This window comes from Callithrix jacchus, chromosome 8 (assembly GCF_049354715.1).
Source record: "Callithrix jacchus isolate 240 chromosome 8, calJac240_pri, whole genome shotgun sequence".
Lineage (NCBI taxonomy): Eukaryota > Metazoa > Chordata > Mammalia > Primates > Cebidae > Callithrix > Callithrix jacchus.
The window spans coordinates 26,342,938-26,365,648 of record NC_133509.1 but is presented as its reverse complement, the minus strand read 5'-3'; the positions used below and the strand labels follow the sequence as shown (position 1 = coordinate 26,365,648).

The following is a 22,711-nucleotide window of genomic DNA, read 5'->3' as shown; positions in this document are numbered from 1 at the left end:
AACCAGAGTGTTCTTTCCAAGGAGTTTCCAAGAGTTCCCAAGAGTTCCTAAGGACTGAATTGAATGTCACCCTGCATACCTTTTGCAAAAGTTGTCCTCCACAAGCTTTTCCTCCTCTTCCATCTCCTACCCTCCAAATCTACTCCCGAGTTTCAGATCCGCCAACAGGGAGAAACTGTGAACTACCAGGGAAGAGAATGAGATGTGGTCTTCATAACTATAGCCCAGATCTATGCCCAAATGGAATGGAAGCTCAAGAACAGCAGCATCAACAGCATCTAGAGGCAGGGCATGGTGGCTCACACCTGCAATCCTAGAACTTTGGGATGCCAGGGCAGGAAGATCACTTGAGGCTGGGAGTTCGAGACAAGTCTGACCAACATGGTGAAACCCCACCTCTACAAAAAATACAAAAATTAGCTGGGCATGGTGGTGGGTGCCTGTAATACCAGGTACTTGGGAGGCTGAGGCAGGATAATCACTTGAACCCAGGAGACAGAGGTTGCAGTGATCTGAGATCACATCACTGCACTCCAACGTGGATGACAGAGCAAGACTCAATCTCAAAAAAACAAAAACAAAACAGCACGTAGACAGTACAGGCACACAGAGGATGCCTGCAGGGTCTGTAATGAAGACATGGCACATAATATAAGAAAGTCTTCCAAGCATAGTCCAGGGCCTTTCATAACTGCTCTTAGAGCATGCAGAGTGTGTGTTCTAATTAACAGAAGTCTAACATCTATTCTGACTAGAAATAAAAGGGTGATTATAACAGCAATTCTGATCCCTCCTAAGGTTAAGGAACAATGTTGACTGCTTCTGACATAATGTGGTGTATTTATCCTGGGCAGGATAATTTGATGCTTACCTTCCCACAAAAATAGAAAAGTTTAAGGCTTTTTTTTTTTTTAAAGAAAGAAAAGCAAGTGGACTGGGCACAGTGGCTCACGCCTGTAATCCCAGCACTTTAGGAGGCCAAGGCAGGCAGATCACCTGAGTTCAGGTGCTCAAGACCAGCCTAGCCAAACTGATAAAACCTCCTCTCTAGTAAAAATACAAGAATTAGCCAGCCATGATGGCATAGGTTTGTAATCCCAGTCTCTCAGGAGGCTGAGGTATGAGAAATCACTTTAACCCAGGATTTGGAGGTTGCAGTCAGCTGAGATCATGCCATTGCACTCCAGCCTGGGCTACAGAGCAAGACCCCATCTCAAAAAAAAGAAAGAAGTAGTTGTCAATAATTCACAACTATTTTAATTACTCCGGGGTATGTAAAAATCTCAGGGAGCATTATGAAACTTTAAAGAGTGTATTTTAGTTTCAAATTCAATTGTAAACTAATGGGCTAGTTTTTCTTGTTTGTTTTGAAACAGTCTTGCTCTGCTGCCCAGGCTGAATCTCGAGGGGCACAATCTCAGCTTACTGCAACCTCCACCTCCCAAGTTCAAATGATTCTCCTGCCTCAGCCTCCCAAAGTAGCTGGGATTACAAACACATGCCACGATCCTCAGCTAATTTTTGTATTTTTAGTAGAGATGGGGTTTCACCATGTTGGCCAGGCTGGTCTCAAACTCCTGACCTCAAGTGATCCTCCCACCTCAGCCTCCCAATGTGCTGGGATTACAGGTGTGAGCCACTGCGCCCAGTCCATAATGGGCCAATTTTGTGTAGCTTTGATATGGTCCCTTTCCAAGTGGGTAGGGAATAAAACTGGCATAATCAGAGGTCTGGAAATGTGCAGGGTCCCCCAGATTGAACTAAATTTTGCTACACAGTGGCTCAGCAAAGTGAAATAATTGTCTTCCTCCGCTCAAGTTTCCACTCTTCTTCTGAGGCTGGAATGCACCCATACTGTGTTATCTAAGAGGCCAGGGTGATTCAAGGGAAAGGAAAAAGGAATTCGCCCCCAAGATCAACATCTGATCAACAGAAATAAAGCTGCCTTCACACTAAAACAATTCTCCACGGTCCTACTGTTCTCATTTTGTTTTTCCCAAATGATGGAAAAATCTTATTCCAGAAAAATGTTAGCAGCTAGATTATATGACCATAGGGCTAAAAAGTTATGTAGCTTAAATTTTTAGGGGCTAGCATATTCAAATATTTTCAGAATAATATCTTCTCTCTTGGCATCAATCATCTAGTCATATAAGCAAAGGGCCCACAAAATGGAGAATGAAAGGGCCAGTCTAAAAGAGATTTCACTTGGAAGATACTAAGAGTGACTTAGGCTTGGGACACATAGGCTTAGACTTGCTGGGTCCAATTCAACATGGAGTGGGCAACAGTAAAAATTAAAAAGGGGAAAAGCAAGAAAAAAACAGGCACTTGGAACCATGTTGGGAGCAAAATATAAGACAAGCATTCAGAAAGTCCTAGCAAACCATCAGGAAGGGGTTAGAAAAATCTAGATTGCTGTAAGTAGAGTAGAGTTGAGGAAGTAACCCTTTTTTTTGAGATGGAGTCTCAATCTGTCACCCAGGTTGGAGTGCAATGGTGCGATCTTGGCTCACTGCAACTTCTGCCTCCTGGGTTCAAGTGATTTTCCTGCCTCTGCCTCCTGAGTAACAGAGATTGGAGGCACGCACCACCTTGCCTGGCTAATTTTTGCATTTTTAGTAGAGATGGGGTTTCGCCATGTTGGCCAGGCTGTTCTTGAACTCCTGCCAACAGTGCTGGGATTACAGGCATATGTCAAAGAAAAACAAACCATTTCCCTTAGTTGGACGTACCTGCCCTTCACAGGAATAGCTTCTGTGCAAAAGCATGAAGAAGGCCTCAAGGTACAGGGAGCTCTGGACAAAGCTCCCTTTGAATCTCCCTCTAAATGGGGTTTGAATCATGTCCTTTGCTTACATGGATGAAGCTGGAGGCCATTTTCTTAAGCAAATTAATGCAGGAACAGAAACCCAGATACCACATGTTCTCACTTATAATGGGAGCTAAACATTGAGTACACATGGACACGAAAATGGCAACAATAGACACGGGGCCTCCTTTAGGGTGGAGGATGGGAGGAGGGTGAGGATGGCAAAACTACCTCTTGGGTACTGTACTTAGTACCTGGGTGATGAAACAATCAGTATACCAAAAACCCCAGTGGCATGCAACTTACTCACATCACAAACCTACACATATACTCCCTGAACCTAAAATAACAGTTGGAATGAAAACAACATAAAAACAACAGTAAGGGGATTCAGAAGAACAAGGCAGCTACCCTAGGCCATCCCACAAGACAAGAAAAAGACTCTTCCCTCAAACCTTTCATGATGGGTGGAAAGAAGAGAGTCTCTTAACATGTGCAAATGGGTTCATTAATGCCAAAAAAGAGGCCTTATTCTGTATGATACCCCCATCAGAACTCTCTTTCCAGCCATCTGTCACATTGCCCTAAAAATGTCCTCAATCAAGGACTGGAAGAGATGGGTCACTGCCCCAAAGGCCTACACTCATATAGCCCCAGTATCATCCCAACTTGGCTGTGTCAATACCCACTGCTTTGGAAAAGTGGTGATCATCAACATTTTCCTGCACCTCTGGCATCTGGCCCAGATCCAGAAGATTCTCTAACTCCCCAAATGATCCCAACCCTTCCATCCTGTGACCACCACGGCCATCCTGCACCTCTGCGTTTACTGGCTGTAGTTATGAATCACTCACGAGTGGTAGCTATGACAGCAGTTTCACTTCATTCCCCTGAGCACTCTCCCTTTCCTCTATGACAATTCCTTAGAACCCCATGCTGTCAATAACAATCACACAGAACAGTCAGAACTGTTCACATATATCCAGCACTTACTCTTTCAAGCATGATGTTAAGGGATTTACATATGTATGTTTTTTACATATTTAAGTCATATTGCATCAGCCCTCTGACAAAGATAAGAGGTGTCCAATCTTTCGGCTTCCCTGGGCCCCATCAGAATTGTCTTGAGCCACACATAAAATACACCAACACTAACGACAGCTGATAAGTCAAAAAAAAATCTCATAGTGTTCTAAGAAAGTTTACAAATCTGTGTTAGGCCATTCAAAGCTGTCCTGGGCTGCATGTTGGACCAGCCTGATATAGCTGCCACTATTGCCCCTGTTCTGCAAAAGAGGAAACTGAAGACGAGGACTCAAGATGGCACTGTGAGAACAACCCAGGATTGAAGCTCTCGCTGGATGCACGGAGAGGGTGAGTCGGGGAAGCATTTCCAGATGGATCTTAGTTGCCCACAGAACAGGGAAATTCCCAGGTATAAAAGAGACGTGGGACGCCAGGCAGAGGTCTCCGCTGGCGTAGCCGGCAGCCGGTGCAGCTACGGCCCGCGCCGGAGCACAGAGGTGCTCCACAGTGCTCCATACAAAAGCGCACTGTTACGGGTGCCCTGTTGAACTGGCAAACTAAGACCTGAGAGGGCTGAACTTGAGACTGAATGGGTCTTGAACTGTGACCCAGCCCAGGAAATCCCAGGGACTCAGCGTTTGGGGGAGCGCAGTGCGACAAACAAAACGGCGATTCCAAACGCTCCCGGTGAATAGGTTTTTTTTTTAAAGTGCAGCTCCGCGGGGGAGGGGTGTCAGCCATTACCGAGGCAATCAGCCCCTACTGAGGTACACGCCCATTGCTGACGCAGCCTGCCGCTGCCGAGGCAACCCAGTACAACAGAGAGACTCCGCCGCAGGGCATAGCCCGAGGCAACAGGGCGGAGACCACAGCAGAAGGGCGGAGCCTGCAGGAAAAGGGCGAACCTCACACCAGCAGGGCGGAGCCTCGGCAGGCAAAAAGTGACTAGACTGCCTCCTAACTGGGCAGGACAGCGAGGCGGACACTCACAAGGAAAGCCCCAAGCCCCCCACAGACAGAGCATCTGAGGAAAAAAAAGGGGTTTTCTTACGAGTTAGGTTGCAGCAGAACTAAACATAGCAGCCTAGCAACCCTGAATGAACAACAGAGCTCACAGCTCAGCACTTGAGCTCCTACAGACTGTCTCCTCAAGCAACTCCCTGACCCCTCTATATCCATAAGACTGACATTCGGCAGACATCATCCTGGGACAAAGATAGCAGAAAAAGAAACTGGTAGCATCCCTTGCTGTTCTGCAGCCGCTACAGGTGCACCCCAGACAAACAGGGCCTGGAGTGGACCTCAGCAGTCATACAGCGAAGGGGCTAGACTGGTAGAAGGAAAACCAAGTAACAGAAATACTCCATCATCAACAATCTGAGTGTCCACTCAGAGATCCAATCAAAAAGTCAGTAACTACACAGACGACGGGTGGATAAATCCACAAAGATGGGAAGAAACCAGCGCAAAAAGGAGGAAAACACCCAAAACCAGAACACCTCACCACCTAGAAAGGACCAAAACTCCTCACCAGCAAGGGAACAAAGCTGGACGGAGAATGACTGTGACGAAATGACAGAATTAGACTTCAGAAGGTGGATAATGAGAAACTTTTGTGAGCTAAAAGAACATGTTTTAAATCAATGTAAAGAAACTAAGAACCTTGAAAAAAGATTTGAAAAAAGATTTGAGGAAATGATAACAAGAATGGATACCTTAGAGAGGAATATGAATGAATTAAAGGAGCTGAAAAACACAATACGAGAACTTCGTGAAACATGCACAAGTTTCAATAGCCGAATTGACCAAGCAGAAGAAAGAATATCAGAAGTCGAGGATCAACTCAATGAAATAAAACGAGAAACCAAGATCAGAGAAAAAAGCACAAAAAGGAATGAACAAAGTCTCCAAGAAATGTGGGACTATGTGAAGAGACCTAACCTACGGTTGATAGGCGTACAAGCATGTGATGAAGAGAATGAATCCAAGCTGGAAAATACTCCGCAGGACATTATCCAGGAAAATTTCCCCCACCTAGCAAGACAGGCCAACACTCAAATGCAGGATATACAGAGAACACCACAGAGATATTCCGCAAGAAGAGCAACCCCAAGGCACATAATCATCAGATTCAACAAGGTTGAAATAAAGGAGAAAATACTAAGGGCAGCCAGAGAGAAAGGTCGGGTCACCCACAAAGGGAAGCCCATCAGACTCACAGCAGATCTCTCAGCAGAAACCCTACAAGCCAGAAGAGAGTGGGGGCCAATATTCAACATCCTTAAAGAAAAGAACTTTCAACCAAGAATTTCATATCCAGCCAAACTGAGCTTCAGAAGTGAAGGAAAAACAAAATCCTTTGCGAACAAGCAAGTACTCAGAGATTTTGTCACCACCAGGCCTGCTTTACAAGAGGTCCTGAAAGAGGCACTACACATAGAAAGGAACAACCAGTACCAGCCATTCCAAAATCACACTAATTGCTAAAGAGCATCAACATAATGAAGAATCTACAACAACTAATGGGCAAAACAGCCAGCTAGCATCAAAATGGCAGTGTCAAACTCACATATAACAATATTAACCCTAAATGTAAATGGACTAAATGCACCAATCAAAAGACACAGACTGGAAAATTGGATAAAAAGCCAAAACCCATCAGTATGCTGTATCCAGGAAACCCATCTCACATGCAAGGATACACAAAGGCTCAAAATAAAGGGATGGAGGAAGATTTACCAAGCAAATGGAGAGCAAAAGAAAGCAGGAGTTGCAATCCTCATCTCTCATAAAATAGACTTTAAAGCAACAAAAATCAAAAGAGACAAAGAAGGCCATTACATACTGGTAAAAGGATCGACAAAACAAGAAGAGCTAACGATCCTAAACATATATGGACCCAATGCAGGAGCACCCAGATACATAAGGCAAGTTCTTAATGACTTTCAAAGAGACTTAGACTCCCACACAATAATAGTGGGAGACTTTAACACTCCACTGTCAATATTAGACAGATCAACCAGACAGAAAATCAACAAGGATATCCAGGGCTTGAACTCAGACCTGGAGCAAGCAAACCTGATAGACATTTACAGAACTCTCCACCCCAAATCCACAGAATATACATTCTTCTCAGCACCACATCATACCTACTCTAAAATTGACCACATAATTGGAAGTAAAGCACTGCTCAGCAAATGGAAAACAACTGAAATCATAACAAACAGCCTCTCAGACCATAGTGCAATCAAGTTAGAACTCAGAATTCAGAAACCCACCCAGAACTGCACAGCTTCATGGAAACTGAACAACTGGCTCCTGAATGTTGACTGGATAAACAATGAAATGAAGGCAGAAATAAAGAAGTTCTTCGAAACCAATGAGAACGAAGACACAACATGCCAGAACCTCTGGGACACATTTAAAGCAGTCTCCAGAGGAGAGTATATAGCAATAAGTGCCCATATGAGAAGAATGGAGAGATCCAAATTGACACCCTATCATCAAAATTGAAAGAGCTAGAGGAGCAAGATCAAAAAAACTCAAAACCCAGCAGAAGACAAGAAATAACTAAGATCAGAGCTGAACTGAAGGAGATTGAGACACGAAAAACCCTCCAAAAAATCAATAAATCCAACAGCTGGTTTTTTGAAAAGATCAACAAAATAGACAGACCACTAGCCGGATTGATTAAAAATAAAAGAGAGAACAACCAAATAGATGCAATAAAAAATGATAAAGGGGAAATCACCACAGATTCCACAGAAATTCAAACCATCATCAGAGAATATTACAAACAACTCTATGCACATAAACTAGTAAACCTGGAAGAAATGGATAAGTTCCTGGACTCCTGTGTCCTCCCAAGCCTAAACCAGGAGGAAGCTGAAACTATGAATAGACCAATAACAAGGTCTGAAGTTGAGGCAGCAATTAAGAGCCTACCACACAAAAAAAGCCCAGGTCCAGACGGATTCACAGCCGAATTCTACCAGACACACAAAGAGGAGCTGGTACCATTTCTTCTGAAACTATTCCAAATAATCCAAAAAGAAGGAATCCTACCCAAATCATTCTACGAGACCAATATCATCCTGATACCAAAACCCGGCAGAGACCCAACAAGAAAAGAAAACTTCAGGCCAATATCCATGATGAACATAGATGCAAAAATCTTCAATAAAATATTGGCAAGCCGATTGCAACAGCAAATCAAAAAACTTATTCATCACGATCAAGTAGGATTCATCCCAGGGATGCAAGGCTGGTTCAACATACGCAAGTCTATCAACGTAATTCACTACATAAACAGAACCAAAAACAAAAACTACATGATTATCTCAATTGATGCAGAGAAGGCATTTGACAAAATTCAACAGATCTTTATGCTAAAAACCCTCAATAAACTCAGTATCGATGGAACGTATCTCAAAGTAATAAAAGCTATTTATGACAAACCAACAGCCAATATCATACTGAATGGGCAAAAACTGGAAGCATTCCCTTTGAAATCCGGCACTAGACAAGGATGCTCTCTGTCACCACTCCTATTCAATATAGTACTGGAAGTTCTAGCCACAGCAATCAGGCAAGAAAAAGAAATATAGGGTATTCAAATAGGAAAGGTGGAAGCCAAATTGTCTCTATTTGCAGACGACATGATAATATACCTAGAAGACCCCATCGCCTCAGCCGAAAAACTCCTGAAACTGATAAGCAACTTCAGCAAAGTCTCAGGATATAAAATCAACGTGCAAAAATCACAAGCCTTCCTCTACACCAATAACAGACTTAAAGAGAGCCAAATCAAGAATGAACTGCCATTCACAATTGCTACAAAAAGAATAAAATACCTTGGAATACAACTTACAAGGAACGTAAGGGACCTCTTCAGGGAAAACTACAAACCACTGCTCAACGAAATCAGAGAGGACACAAACAGATGGAGAAACATTCCATGTTCATGGTTAGGAAGAATTAATATCGTGAAAATGGCTATACTGCCCAAAGTAATTTACAGAATCAACGCTATCCCCATCAAGCTACCATTGACTTTCTTCACAGAACTGGAAAAAACCACCATGAACTTCATATGGAACCAAAAGAGAGCCCGCATAGCCAAGTCAATTCTAAGCAAAAAGAACACAGCGGGGGGCATCACACTACCGGATTTCAAACTATACTACAAGGCTACAGTAATCAAAACAGCATGGTACTGGTACCAAAACAGAGATATAGACCAATGGAACAAAACAGAGGCACCGGAAGCAACGCAACATACATACAACTATACAATCTTTGATAAACCTGACAAAAACAAGCAATGGGGAAAGGATTCCCTGTTTAACAAATGGTGTTGGGAAAACTGGCTAGCCTTAGAAATAGAAATCCCATTTGACCCAGCAATCCCACTACTGGGTATATATCCAAAGGACTATAAATCGTTCTACTATAAGGACACATGCACACGAATGTTCACTGCAGCACTGTTTACAATAGCAAAGACCTGGAATCAACCCAAATGCCCATCGATGATAGACTGGATTGGGAAAATGTGGCACATATACACCATGGAATATTATGCAGCAATCAGAAATGATGAGTTCGTGTCATTTATAGGGACATGGATGAATCTGGAGAACATCATTCTCAGCAACCTGACACAAGAACAGAAAATGAAACACCGCATATTCTCACTCATAGGTGGGTGATGAAAAATGAGAACACATGGACACAGAGAGGGGAGTACTAAACACTGTGGTCTATAGGGAGAAAAGAGGAGGGCCAGTGGGAGGGGGAGGTGGGGAGGGATAGCCAGGGAAGAAATACCAAATGTGGGTGAAGGGGAGAAAGCAAACAAAACACACTACCCTGTGTGTACCTATGCAACTGTATTGCATGCTCTGCACATGTACCCCAAAACCTAAAATGCAATAAAAAAAAATGAAAGATAAAAAAAAAGAGGAAACTGAGGCTCAGTCTTCATTCCCTCTTGTTCTCATACTTTGGAAAGAACTCCTTATCGAACAGTAAAGCTTCAGGGATCCAAAGTTTCTGAGTGGTATGTTGTAACAGCTGGGAGGTAAGGGGGGATAGTAGGCGAGAGAGGGGCTAGGATAATACTCTTTGGTCTGGGCTTTTGGAAGAGTTTTCTCTTTTTTTTCTTTGAGACAAAGTCTTGCACTATCACCCAGGCTGGAGTGCAGTAGCACAATCTCTGCTCACTGCAACCTCTGCCTCCTGGGTTCAAGTGATTCTCCTGCCTCAGCCTCCCAAGTAGCTGGGATTACAGGCACCCACCATCATACCTGGCTAATTTTTTGTATTTTTAGTAGAAGCGGGGTTTCACTATGTTGGCCAAGCTGGTCTTGAACTCCTGACCTTGAGATCTGCCCACCTCGGCATCCCAAAGTGCTGGGATTACTGGCATGAGCCACCGTGCCTGGCTCAGAAGGGTATTCTTGACTCCATTGGTCATAAAATTTACACAAGATGTTGCTATGCTATTGTTTTGCTGTGGTGCAAGATTTAGCCAATTCTTACCCTATTGTCTCCCTGGATTTCCCAGTCACTGGAGAAAGTCACCAGCTGTTGTCCTTGGGAATAGTTTGAAAACTGGAAAAGGCTAGAAAACATCCTTCTGTTCTCTTGAGTGTCTTGGAAGATGGCATCTTGGAAACTGACTCCGTGAGGCAATAGGTTATAATTTTCATCCATCCTAATGGAGAAGAGGGGAAAAAAGCAGACATGTAGACTCAACAGTCAAGGGTGTACCAGCTTCAATCAAGAGTCAGAGACAACTGTGGCAGGCTTGCCAATTTCACATCAATGTCTGGCATGGCTCTCATTAGAGAAGTTACTACAGTTACTAATTCTAATTGTTTCTTTGTCTCATGCTACATGAGTCTATCCTTCAAGTATCCAAAAGATAAGTTTGAGCAAAGTATGGGGAAAAGCATGTGTGTGGTGCCTGTTTGTCTATTGGTCTTCCAAGTCCCCCAAAGGGTCTTCCTTCTCATTGAGGATTCCTTATTTCCTGGTGAAAGGAAAGCCAGCTGTCATGACCTAGGTTTAAGTTCTGTCATTGGTATTTATCTTCTATATAACATGAAACAAATATCTTAACTCCTCTAAGCCTCAGTATTCTAATCTGCATAAAGAATATAGTGCTGGCCCGGTGTGGTGGCTCTCGCCTGTAATCTCAGCACTTTGGAAGGGTGAGGCAGGTGGATCACCTGAGGTCAGGAGTTCAAGATCAGCCTGGACAATATGGTGAAACCCCTGTCTCTACTAAAAATAAAAAATTAGCTGGGTGTGGTGGCAGGTGTCTGTAATCCCAGCTACTCAGGAGGCTGAGGCAGGAGAATCATTTGCACCCAGGAGGTGGAGGTTGCAGTGAGCCGAGATCACATCACTGCACTCCAGCCTGGGAGATAATAACAAGACTCCATCTCACTAAAAAAAAAATTTAAAAAAGAAAATAATAGTGCCTACTTTCTTGGTGATGTCATAAGGATGGCATCAATAACATAAATACATGAAGCACTTAGTGCAAAGTAAATGCAGTACACATTAGTGAACATATTTACAGGGCCTGGCATAAATCAATTGGAATGATTCTTAAAGAATTCAAGAAGAGATGAAAGTTACACTTCAGTCTAGAAACAGGACACATAGGGCTCACCAGTGAGTCTCAATGTCCCCCCTCACCTCTGATACTGACCAGAGGCCCCATCTCATCTCAGTGGGTCCCAGAAAAGCAGAGGAGGAATGATGTGTATGCAGTTGTTAACATACTCCAAGGCAAGACAGTCCTGTGAAATGAAAATGTCAGACTACTGTCTTTGTATTTCTGCCCTAACTTGTGTAAACATGGTAGAGCAAAAAAGATGAGAATTGGCTAAGCACCCTGGGACCACTGGACAAACTGTATTTCATGATAAAAATTTCTTTAAAAATCCTGCTCAAGTACTTGGGCTCCTTTTTCTTTGGAGAACCAAGTTACGGTTTTGAACAGTTTTATAGATGGGTTCTCAGAATTTTTCCTAATTAAAAACATGAATCCCCTGACACCTTACACTAAAATTAACTCCAGATGGATTAAAGACTTAAACATAAGACCTGGCACCATAAAAACCCTAGAAGGATATCTAGGCAAAACTATCCAGGACATAGGAGTAGGCAAGGACTTCATGAACAAAACACCAAAAGCATTGGCAACAAAAGCCAAAATAGACAAATTGGACCTAATGAAACTCCACAGCTTCTGCACGGCAAAAGAAACAGTCACTAGAGTGGATCAGCAACCAACAGAATGGGAAAAAATTTTCGCAGTCTACCCATCTGACAAAGGGCTGATATCCAGAATTTACAAAGAACTCAAGCAGATTCACAGGAAAAAAACAAACAAGCCCATTCAAAAGTGGGCAAAGGATATGAACAGATACTTTACGAAAGAAGACATATATGAGGCCAACAATCATATGAAAAAATGCTCATCGTCACTGGTCATCAGAGAGATGCAAATCAAAACCACATTGAGATACCAACTCACGCCAGTTAGAATGGCGATCATTAAAAAATCTGGAGACAACAGATGCTGGAGAGGATGTGGAGAAAAAGGAACACTTTTACACTGTTGGTGGGAGTGTAAATTAGTTCAACCATTGTGGAAGACAGTGTGGCGATTCCTCAAGGCCTTAGAAATAGAAATTCCATTTGACCCAGCAATCCCATTACTGGGTATATATCCAAAAGACTATAAATCCTTCTACTATAAGGACACATGTACACGAATGTTCATTGCAGCACTGTTTACAATAGCAAAGACCTGGAATCAACCCAAATGCCCATTGATAATAGACTGGATTGGAAAAATGTGGCACATATACACCATGGAATATTATGCAGCAATCAGAAATGATGAGTTCGTGTCGTTTGTAGGGACATGGATGAATCTGGAAAACATCATCCTCAGCAAACTGACACAAGAACAGAAAATGAAACACCACATATTCTCACTCATAGGTGGGTGATGAAAAATGAGAACACATGGACACAGAAAGGGGAGTACTAAACACTGGGGTCTATTGGGGGGAAAAGGGGAGGGCCAGTGGGAGGGGGAGGTGGGGAGGGATAGCCTGGGGAGAAATGCCAAATGTGGGTGAAGGGGAGAAGAAAAGCAAAGCACACTACCATGTGTGTACCTACACAACTGTCTTGCATGCTCTGCTCATGTACCCCAAAACCTATAATCCAATAAAAAATTAAAAAAAAAAAAACATGAATCCCTAAGTTTCTTGTATCAAGAAGGGCACTCTCAGTCCTTGCTGGCTTTATTTAGAAACTATACTTCTCTGGAAATTAAAAAAAAAAAAGTCAATAATCTAGCTGAACCACTCAAGTCAACACAAAGCAAACATGGTTTTTAAACTTAGGTATTCTGTCTTCGATACAAAAAACGTGTGTTGCCATGCAATTACAAACACCACTTTGTAGAACTGTTTTTTCTCAGAGAAATGCGAGCTAAAAGTGAATCTGCAGACCCAGGTCAGCCTCGTTCCAAATATCCTTAGTGCTACGTCACAGACTGGGAAAACTACAACTACTGCTGATCTCCACAACAGTGGATTAATTCACTCACCATCTTGATATATAGGTTAGATTCCATTTTGATGCCTTCCTCAGTTGTTTTATATCCCTCTCCAAATTCTACTGAAGCCAACCAAATAATTTAGGGTTCTACCTGGAGCTCACTAGTCAAATTTCAGAAAAATTCAGTAGTCAATGAGAATTAACTGAATTCTTATGCAGATGCATTTCATCTCTACCACAGGACAACGCTGATGGAACTTTAGAAGATTCCAGTGGTCTAGAATCAAGAGAACCTCCTGCCTGGTTCACCTCTCCACTCCACAAAGCTCTGTGACCCAGGATTTTACCCGCAGCAGAAACCCCTAACCCCCAATAAACCTTTGCTATTTCATCTAATCTGGCAGCTGATATGAGATAATGAAGCGATGCTGGACTGCATTCCACACAATTCACCTCTTGGCATTTGAGCGGGATGAGGAGTGGGCAGACAGCTGGTCAGCCACTACCCTGCACCAGGTGCTCTGCATGAGTTACGTTTCCTGCTCAACCAGCCCTGCTTCTCACTTTACACAGGTGAGGCTATGGAAGTTCTTGAGAAAGTGAAAGAAATGTTCTCAGAATCACGATTAGAAAGGGCAGAGCCAAAATGCCAGCTGCAGACTGATTTCAGAGATTGTTTTTCTCACCGTCCCAATCCGCTCCCACTGAGGCCAGTTTAAAAACCCGAGTCACAGGGACTGCTGGAGCACGCTTTGAGCTTTTGTCTGCAATGCTCTTTCTTCTGTTTACAAAGCACAGAAACCCTCCCTGTCTTTTAAACAGCCTTAAGCAGGGGTAGCCAGGGTGTCTGTAGAGACGTCACACGGAGCAAGAGAGAGCCAGGAAGGCAAGCGTGAGGCGCCCCAGGCGCATTCTCACTGGGCACCGACAGGCTGCCCTGGGGAGTTCCCGGCCTGGCTCCAGGTAACCGCGACCTTGGGAGGTGGTGCAGAGAGTTGGCGGCGGCGCCCGGCTCACCTGAGGAAGAAGAAATAGGAGTAGTCCTGGACCACGGTGTGGGAGTGGCACGAGAAATAGCCCAGGCCGGTGAGGTTGAGCCTGGAGCCGGCGGGCACCTCCAGCATGCTGCCCCACGCCTGGTCGCACAGCACCTCCAAGAGGCCCCCTGGCCGGCGTGGTACTGCCAGGGCAGGTGGTTGTAGAGGCCGGGCGCCTCGGGTTGCAGCCCCAGCACCAGCGCGTACACGATGGTCTCGGCCAGCTCCGCGCGGCAGCGGTCGTTCAGGGGCCTCCACGGAGAGGGCACCTGGCGCCATGGGACCCGCCAGGCAGAGCACGGCGAGCAGCAGCGAGCGCAGCATGCCAGGCCCTCCCGGGGTGCGCGGGGAGCCCGGGAAGCCCTCCGGCCTGGGAAGGACACCCCTAGGCCTTTGGCTGCTAGCACGGCTCCTGGGAGCTGGGCGAACCGCTGTCTCCACCGCAGGGTTCCGTGTGCCTGGCCCCGGCGCGCCATGCTTTAAAAAGGGTCCGGGGGACTGGACGCGCCTCCCGCCCGCCTCCTGCCCTGCCTCCTGTGGCTGGGGCGTGGGTGGCGGAGGGGCGGGGAGTCGGGCAGTCCCGGAGCCGGCTGGGGCGGGGACACCCGGGACCCAGCCCTGACATGGGGACAGAGGCCCAGCCGTCTCCTGGCGCCCCACTATGGACGGGGTCCGAGCTTCCCAACCATAAATCCTGTTTGCAACCTCATGGCACTCATAAAAGAATGACTTAATTTGGACAATTACTGCCTAAGTTTTGACATTTTCTGTGCATTTCAAAGTAAAAATACATAGAAACCAAATGTGACTTTGTCTTCCCAGAGATTAACTATGTAATTCAGAGTGGGCTGAAAAACTTTTTAGATCTCGTGCTTACTCAGATTTGCTGATTATTTAATGAAGATCTTAGAAAAGCTTTGATAAAAGAGTCCAAAAAGCAATCACTTGGCCCTGATTTTCTTACACCCAGATGGTTTACATAATCCCTACTTGAATTTTCTGATCACTGTACACCTGAGAAACACACTCAACAGTAAATTCCAAACAGCCTTTCACATCAGAGTGAATTTGAGGATACCCAAACTCCACAGTTCCATCTTCATCTCTAAAGGCAACAGAGGTTTTCTGGTTTGATTTTGGGTTTGTGCTTTTTTTTTTTTTTTTTTTGAGACAAGGTCTCTGTCTGTCATCCAGGCTGGAGTACAGTGGCTCGATCAGGGCTCACTGCAGACTCGACCTCCCCTGGGCTCAGGTGATAATAGGTCATCCTCCCAAGTAGCTGAGAATATAGCACACTACCACTCAGATAATTTTTTTTGTTTGTTTTTAGTAGAGACAGGGTCTGGCTATGTTGCTCTGGCTGGTCTCAAACTCCTGGGCTCAATCGATCCTCCCACCTCAGCCTCCCAAAGTGCTGAGATTTCAGGCATGAGCCACCACATCTGTCCTGAATATTTAAATAATGCAATTTCATAATGCTATTAGTCTCCCAGGGCTGCCATAATAAAATACTCTAGACTGGTGGCTTAAATAAGAGACATTAATTTCTCAGAGTTCTGGAGGCAGGAGGTCCAAGATTCCAGTGCCATGGTTGGTTACTGGTGAGGCCTCTCTTCCTGGCTTACAGACAGCCACCTTCTGGCTCTGTCCTCTCGTGGTCTTCTCTTCTCTCTCTGTGTGATGGAGAAAGAGTGAGCTCTGGCCTCTCTTCCTCTTCTAATAAAGTCACCAGTCCTATCAGGTTATCACCCATCTTTATGTCCTCATTTAATTAGCTCCCTAAAGGCCCTAATTCCAAATACAGTCACATTCTGGAGTTAGCACTTCAACATATGAATTTGAGGTGGGAGAGGATGCGGGATTCAGTCTATAAGAGCTACTTAGCAGGTGTTCTGCAGGTTTGCTAAAGAAAGAGAGCAGGAATCCCAAATGGCTTATATTCCTGGCAGGCAGACTCAGAGCACATATCGCCAAGTTACAATAACAATTGCTAAACTATATTCACTGTTGACCACGGGCCAAACACTGTTGTAAGGATTGCACATATATCATCTTAATTAATTCTCCAAACAACATTAGAAGTAGATATAACTATTGTGCTTATTTTACAGATAAGGAAACAGGCATAGAGAGGTTAATTGACACCAAAGATCACACAGCTGCAAAATGACTGAGCCAGGATTCAGCCCCACCCCTGGCCCCTGCCATCAGAATCCAGAGCCCATGTACTTAACCACAACACTTAGAATAGGGCCAAATATAGGAAATGCTCTAAAAACACAGGTCGGCCCTTTAACCACGATGTACACAGAGCAAATGAAGAGCAAAACCTCAGCAGAATCACCAGCGCTGGCCCGAAGAATGTGCAACTGACTTAACATTAATTTTGTATCACCCAGGATCCCTCCTCTGTTTTAGTCCTATACTGTAACTTATGCAGATAAGATACTAAGAAAGTTTTTCTTATCAATCGCATCTTCAAGTGCCTTGGAGGCCTGGAAAAGATGAGTCTACCCCCACAGACTGTAAAGCCCTGAATTTTCTTTCCACGTTGATGAGCAAATAAATAAAATCAGCATACATGGTTGTTTTTTCTCTTCTTGTATAAACTTGACTTGACAAAATCAAAACTCTTCAAGTACTACCCAGAATGTATGTTGCAGAAGTGAGCACCTGCAAGAAATTGTCCTCATGGATTCAGCAGACACATCGGTCATGCTTTTCTCCTCTGTAAGATCTGGCAGTGCCTTACTGATTGTGTTTCTCTTCCTGATGGAGCTATTACTGTGTATCCTGGTGAGCAGTTCCCCTTTGTGGACTAAGACCTCCAAACAAGCAGAGATCAAGGTAGCCAGAAGGAGAAACAGACATTCTGTTAGGGAATTATTGGTTTTCATAGTGACGTGAGCCATTTCCATCTCTTGATTCCAAGACCCACATGTCCTGGCTGTGGGGTGGATGGATGTTCTATTTCAAAGCACACACAGTACACTTTAAGATGGACTCCATCATTTCAGTGTGGTGACTCCCAAATGACAATATAATTAAGTCTTCACTAAGCAGTTACACCTTTCAAAATCTGCCCAGTTGCTTCCAGGTGACAGGACATGTGGTAAGACCAGTTAATTCTATGGCCTTGAGACTCTGCTGCACTTCACTGCTGAGAAGAAGCAATGCTATGGGAATCATTGATTAGAAACATCATCATGGAAATTCCATGATGGTGGATAAGGTGCCCAGCGAGTTCCATAGATGGTGCTCCCGGCAGAAGCATTATGGCAGGAAAGGCATATCCTATTTCAGTGAGAACAAATCTCTGACCACCCTCCCCCTACCCCAAGATGGAAAATGTCCAGTGGAATCAAGCTGCCACAAGAAAGCTGATTAGTTCCCCAGGTGAATGAGGCTGTATCAGGGGATCCATGTTGGCCTCCATTGTTGACATATTAGGCTTTCAGTAGTAGCATTGGCCAGGCTAGGCATGGTAAGAGAAAGTCCACATTGTTGAGGCAATAAATAGACTCTATTCCTACCACCATGGACCCTCTGTTTATGGGTTCATTGAGTTGGAACTAGGGTGGCCAAGAATAGAGACTGACACCCACTGAGTACATGAATTTCTCACCTAACCACTAAGAACTTCCCCTCCAGTGAATGCACTTGGGTCATCATTCACATGGAACATAAATATCTTCTGGTAACCATCATGAGATGTCCATTCATTCACCTCTTCCCAAGATGTTTTTGTCAACAATTTTCTGATGCAATTTCTTTCAGGTCCCTAGCCATCCAAACCACTAGCAACTGTCCACGAATCAGTGTCCATTTGTACTACCAGTCATCTCTCAGTCTAGACATGGCATACAATGAAATCTGCCAAAGTTCTATCAACTGGGAGCATTTTTCTTCACCAGCGCCCTTCAGGATCACCCCTGAGTGGAACTGAGTAATACCTGTGTGTAATGCAGAAAAATCTGCAAACCAGTCTTGTCATTTTATTGTAATTCAATTGATCATAAGGAGTATCCCAAAGAGGCCATAAACCATACAAGTGGAAGGGGCAAAGTACCTTCAGAGACAAAGGAATCTAAGCCACTTGCCATGCAACGTGCTTGTGCCACCTGGATCTGCCCAATCCCAGTCTCTTGGATTCCATTTTGATTTGATGATAAATTGCTGCTGTACACACATGGCCTTATGTCTGGGAGGGTCAAACAACACTCAGTTCATGAAGAGAAGTTCATATCACATGATCACCCAGCATACCCCTGTTAGGCATTCAATCTCTACAAGGCCTAATAGCAAAGTAGATGTCATTTTCCAAAAGACAAATAGCCATATTCAGAATAAGGCATAGATGTGCACTAAAATCCTAGGGTTTGGTGCTGTAACTTTCCTTTTGGTGCTTGCTAATGACTCCATATTGCATTCCTATTTGCCATAAATACTTTATCAGTGGACCTCCTGGATGACAAGGCTCAAGTGATACAATGGCTTGTACACAGCCTGAACTTGCCACAGAGACTTCTCAGAACTTGCTCAACACCACTTGAAACTGGCAGCCTGATAGATAACTCTACAGATGAATCCAAATTACATTTAAATGTGGCATATGTTTCCTTCTAAATACAAAAAGGCTGAACACACATTTTTCCTTTTTTCCCATTGTGGATCATCCAAGGACCAGCAACTTTCCTTTCACCTTAGAGAAGTAACAACTGAGCCCCCAGAAACTTCACTGAGGTAGCAGTTTTCTGAATTTTTGTGAGGCCTACCTCCCACGTTATATCTTACCAAGGCCTCTAAAGTATATGGTGTTTTGTGAATGTCAGATCCATTCATCTTAATGTCATCCATGAGGTCATCCAATGTGGTGGTTTGTGGAATGTCAAGACAATAGCTCTGCAGAATAAATGTGATAGAGAGCAGGAGGACTGACACAGCCTGGGGCAAAACTGAAATTATACTGATAGGCCTCACAGGTAAATGCAAATGTTGCTGGCAATTTTTGCAAATCAGTGAGGAATAAAAAGCAGGTGAGTAGCTACAAAGCAAATGCTGAGAGGCACATCAATTTGCCCCAGGAAAGATACTACATCTAGGACAAAAGCTAGAATTTGAGTCACCGCCTCATTCAATTTATAGTAGTTTGAATTCTTCAAGACCCACATGATGTTTGCACAGACCAGACGATGAGTTCAATGGAGATGTGATAACAGTTAACACTTTTTTCTAGTCTTTGATGACAGCATCAATTTTTGCAATCCCCTCAAGGATGCAATATTGCTTCTGATTTATTCTCTTGGTAGAAATGAAAGTTCTAGGAGCTTCTGCTTAGCCCTTCCAACAATAAAAGCCATCACCCATGGGTCAGAGAGAAAATGTGGGTGTTTGTTATTTGTCAACTCTGGTCCCTTTGGAGAAGTCTTAGAGGAGGTTTTATGCATGTGGCAATGGTTCAGGGTCCTTCCCCAAGGGCACCTGGCTTACCTTTCAGTCAAAAAGCTCTGTGTCTATAAATTTTACTAACGTCTAAAAGCTGGGTAAGGGGCTTAAGTTCCTGTTACACAGATCGGGCACTACACTAGCACACTGCCCATATATTTAGTTTCAAGAGACATCATGATCAATTATCCACTGTTAAAGATTTCTGCCAATCAAGCATTCTGATTACTTGTATGCCCCACCTGACCTTTATGGGAGAGGTACCTACCTCGACTTTGGCAGTTTAGTGCTGCCACTTGGCCTCTGCTACCTTAGAATTCCATCATTCCTTTGAAATCTGGGGACCCATTTCAATGGCATCATCCTGTACTACAGTCATAACTTTTCCAGAAAGAGGAGAAACCACAGAGATGTTCAAGAATGCAGCACTCCCTTCATTAATATATTTCTTATTGCCATTGTGAAGGAAATATTTCTTTGGGTCATCTTGTGGAATGTAGCTGTGAGGTGGCTGTACAGGTCACACATCAAGCATTCAGTTCAACCTTCCTAACTCCCTAAGCCTTTGGATTTCTGCCTCTACATTATTTCAAGGAAGCTCTGGCATCTCAACCTCATTGGATAGAGGCCACAATTGAATTCAGATTTTAGTCAACCAATCGCCTAAGCTAATAGAGCCACCTCTAGAAATACATTTTTACTCTCAAATGTATCAAAACAAGAATTGCTGCCAAAATTAGTATTATATCCTGCCCACTTTGGTTCTACCTGGAGTCTGCTGACATGCATTTACAGTCTTGCAATTTCTTGAGTGTCTGGGCTATTTCCTTTTGGATTATAGTGTGTACCTGTCTCCCTGGACATACTGAGCTTTGACCTTAATTATACCACTAGTTGACCTTAATTATGGCTACAATTGCCTTATAAGAGATGCTTCTACAACAATGAAGCTACACCCTCTTAAAGATAGACCAAGTACTGTCACATATGTCCTTTCTTTCTAAAATAATTTTTTTAATCTCAATAAAAAATAGTGAAAAATATCTGAGTTATGTATAAAAGTATTCTAAGTTAGTCATGAAAAATGAATGAGTTCTTCCTTTTTCTTCTTCTCTTCCTATCTCTTCCTAAAAAACTTAGCTCTTAAAGTCTAACTGTGGACATGGAAGTTAGGTCTCCAAGCTGGCGCAGGATAAGAGATGGAGGAGAAATGCAAAATAGGAGGAGCTTCTCTATGGGGCATCCCCTGGCAGGTAAGAGCCACAAGGGGTGAGGAGGGCATCAGTGCAGATGAGTGGCCACCACCAGATGTCAGAACCTAACAAGGGTAAAGGAGAGTCCCTAAATAGGAGGAGCTTGTCATGGGGTCTCAGGCTCCAAACCCCATGACAGGAGGAGCCTATCACAGGGTTAGCCATGTGGCAGGGCAACCTTCACAGAGATTCAGTGTCCAGATAAAGACTGGTCTCCCAGGCATGCAGCCCAGCATGGGTTTCAGAAGCCAATAGGTGCAACATCCACAAGGATGTCAGTGCATGAGCAAGTACAAGGGACTTCCATGTGAAAAGGGCATGACCCAGTTGAGAGAATCAGAGCATGGTTAGGGTAAGATGAGTGTCCATACAGATCAGCATTGCAGGCCGGGGAGTCAGAGGCCAAGTAGGGGAATAAGGATGTCTGTGTTGGGGAGGGCAGCAGCAGTGCAGTAAACACCAGACTCCGAGTGTGATGTGGAAGGTATGGCATGAGCTATAGGATGGGAGTTGTGATGGGAGAATGGTTACACCCAAGAGGTTGATCAAATAAGCAAATATATGAAGGAGGATAGAAACCAGTTTTCTCACTATCAAAAAAAGGGAGTTACATATATGGAAAGGCAGAAAACTAGAATGGATCCTGTGGTGTTGAAACATGAATTCATATATTTTAATAATAGATATAGAAATCAATATAGTTGCATGTGAATTTGTGTGTAGATACACACTTTTGTCTGTCCCACAAGTCTTTGAAATATATGTTATATGCTTACAAAAAGAGAATTCTTAATAAAGCTCAGCAAGTTAGCAACAGAAGGGAACTTTCTCAACCAAATGAAAAGCATCTATGCAGTCTACTGCTAACATTATTACACTTAATGTGAAAGACTGAGTGCTTTCCCCTAAGATTAGGAACAAGACAAGGACATTCAGTCTCATCACATGTACTCAACATAGTACTGGAGGTTCTAGACAGTACAGTAATTCGATAAAATAGAAAGCATCCAGGGTGGAAAAAGAAACACAGATGTAAACCTCTATTTACCCATGACATGATCATCTATTTAGAAAATGCAGGCCAGGCGTGGTGGCTCATGCCTGTAATCCCAGCACTTTGGAAGGCCAAGGTGGGCAGATCACAAGGTCAGGAGTTCAAGACCAGCCTGGCCAACATGGTGACACCCTATCTCTACTACAGATACAAAAATTAGCTGGATGTGGTGGCAGACACCTGTAGTTCCAGCTACTCGGGAGGCTGAGGCGGGAGAATTGCTTTAACCTGGGAGGTGGAGGTTGTAGTGAGCCGAGATCATGCCATTGCATTCTAGCCTGGGTGACAGTGTGAAATTGTCTCAAAAAAATATATCAAATGAATCTACAAAAAAGCTACCAGAACTCATAAGCAAGTTTATCAAGTGGAATACAAGATTTATATACAAACAGCAATTGTATTCTCTACACTAACAACAACTGGATATTGACAATTAAAAAATATACTATTCACAATGGCATCAAAATATATGAAATACTTAGAAATAAAT

General features: G+C 43.7%; 1 pseudogene; it reads right to left on the bottom strand.

Moving 5' to 3' along the window:
• Positions 1-9,820: 9,820 nt before the first annotated feature.
• On the bottom strand, positions 9,821-14,793 carry LOC100408042 (coiled-coil domain-containing protein 3-like; annotated as a pseudogene).
• Positions 14,794-22,711: the final 7,918 nt, after the last annotated feature.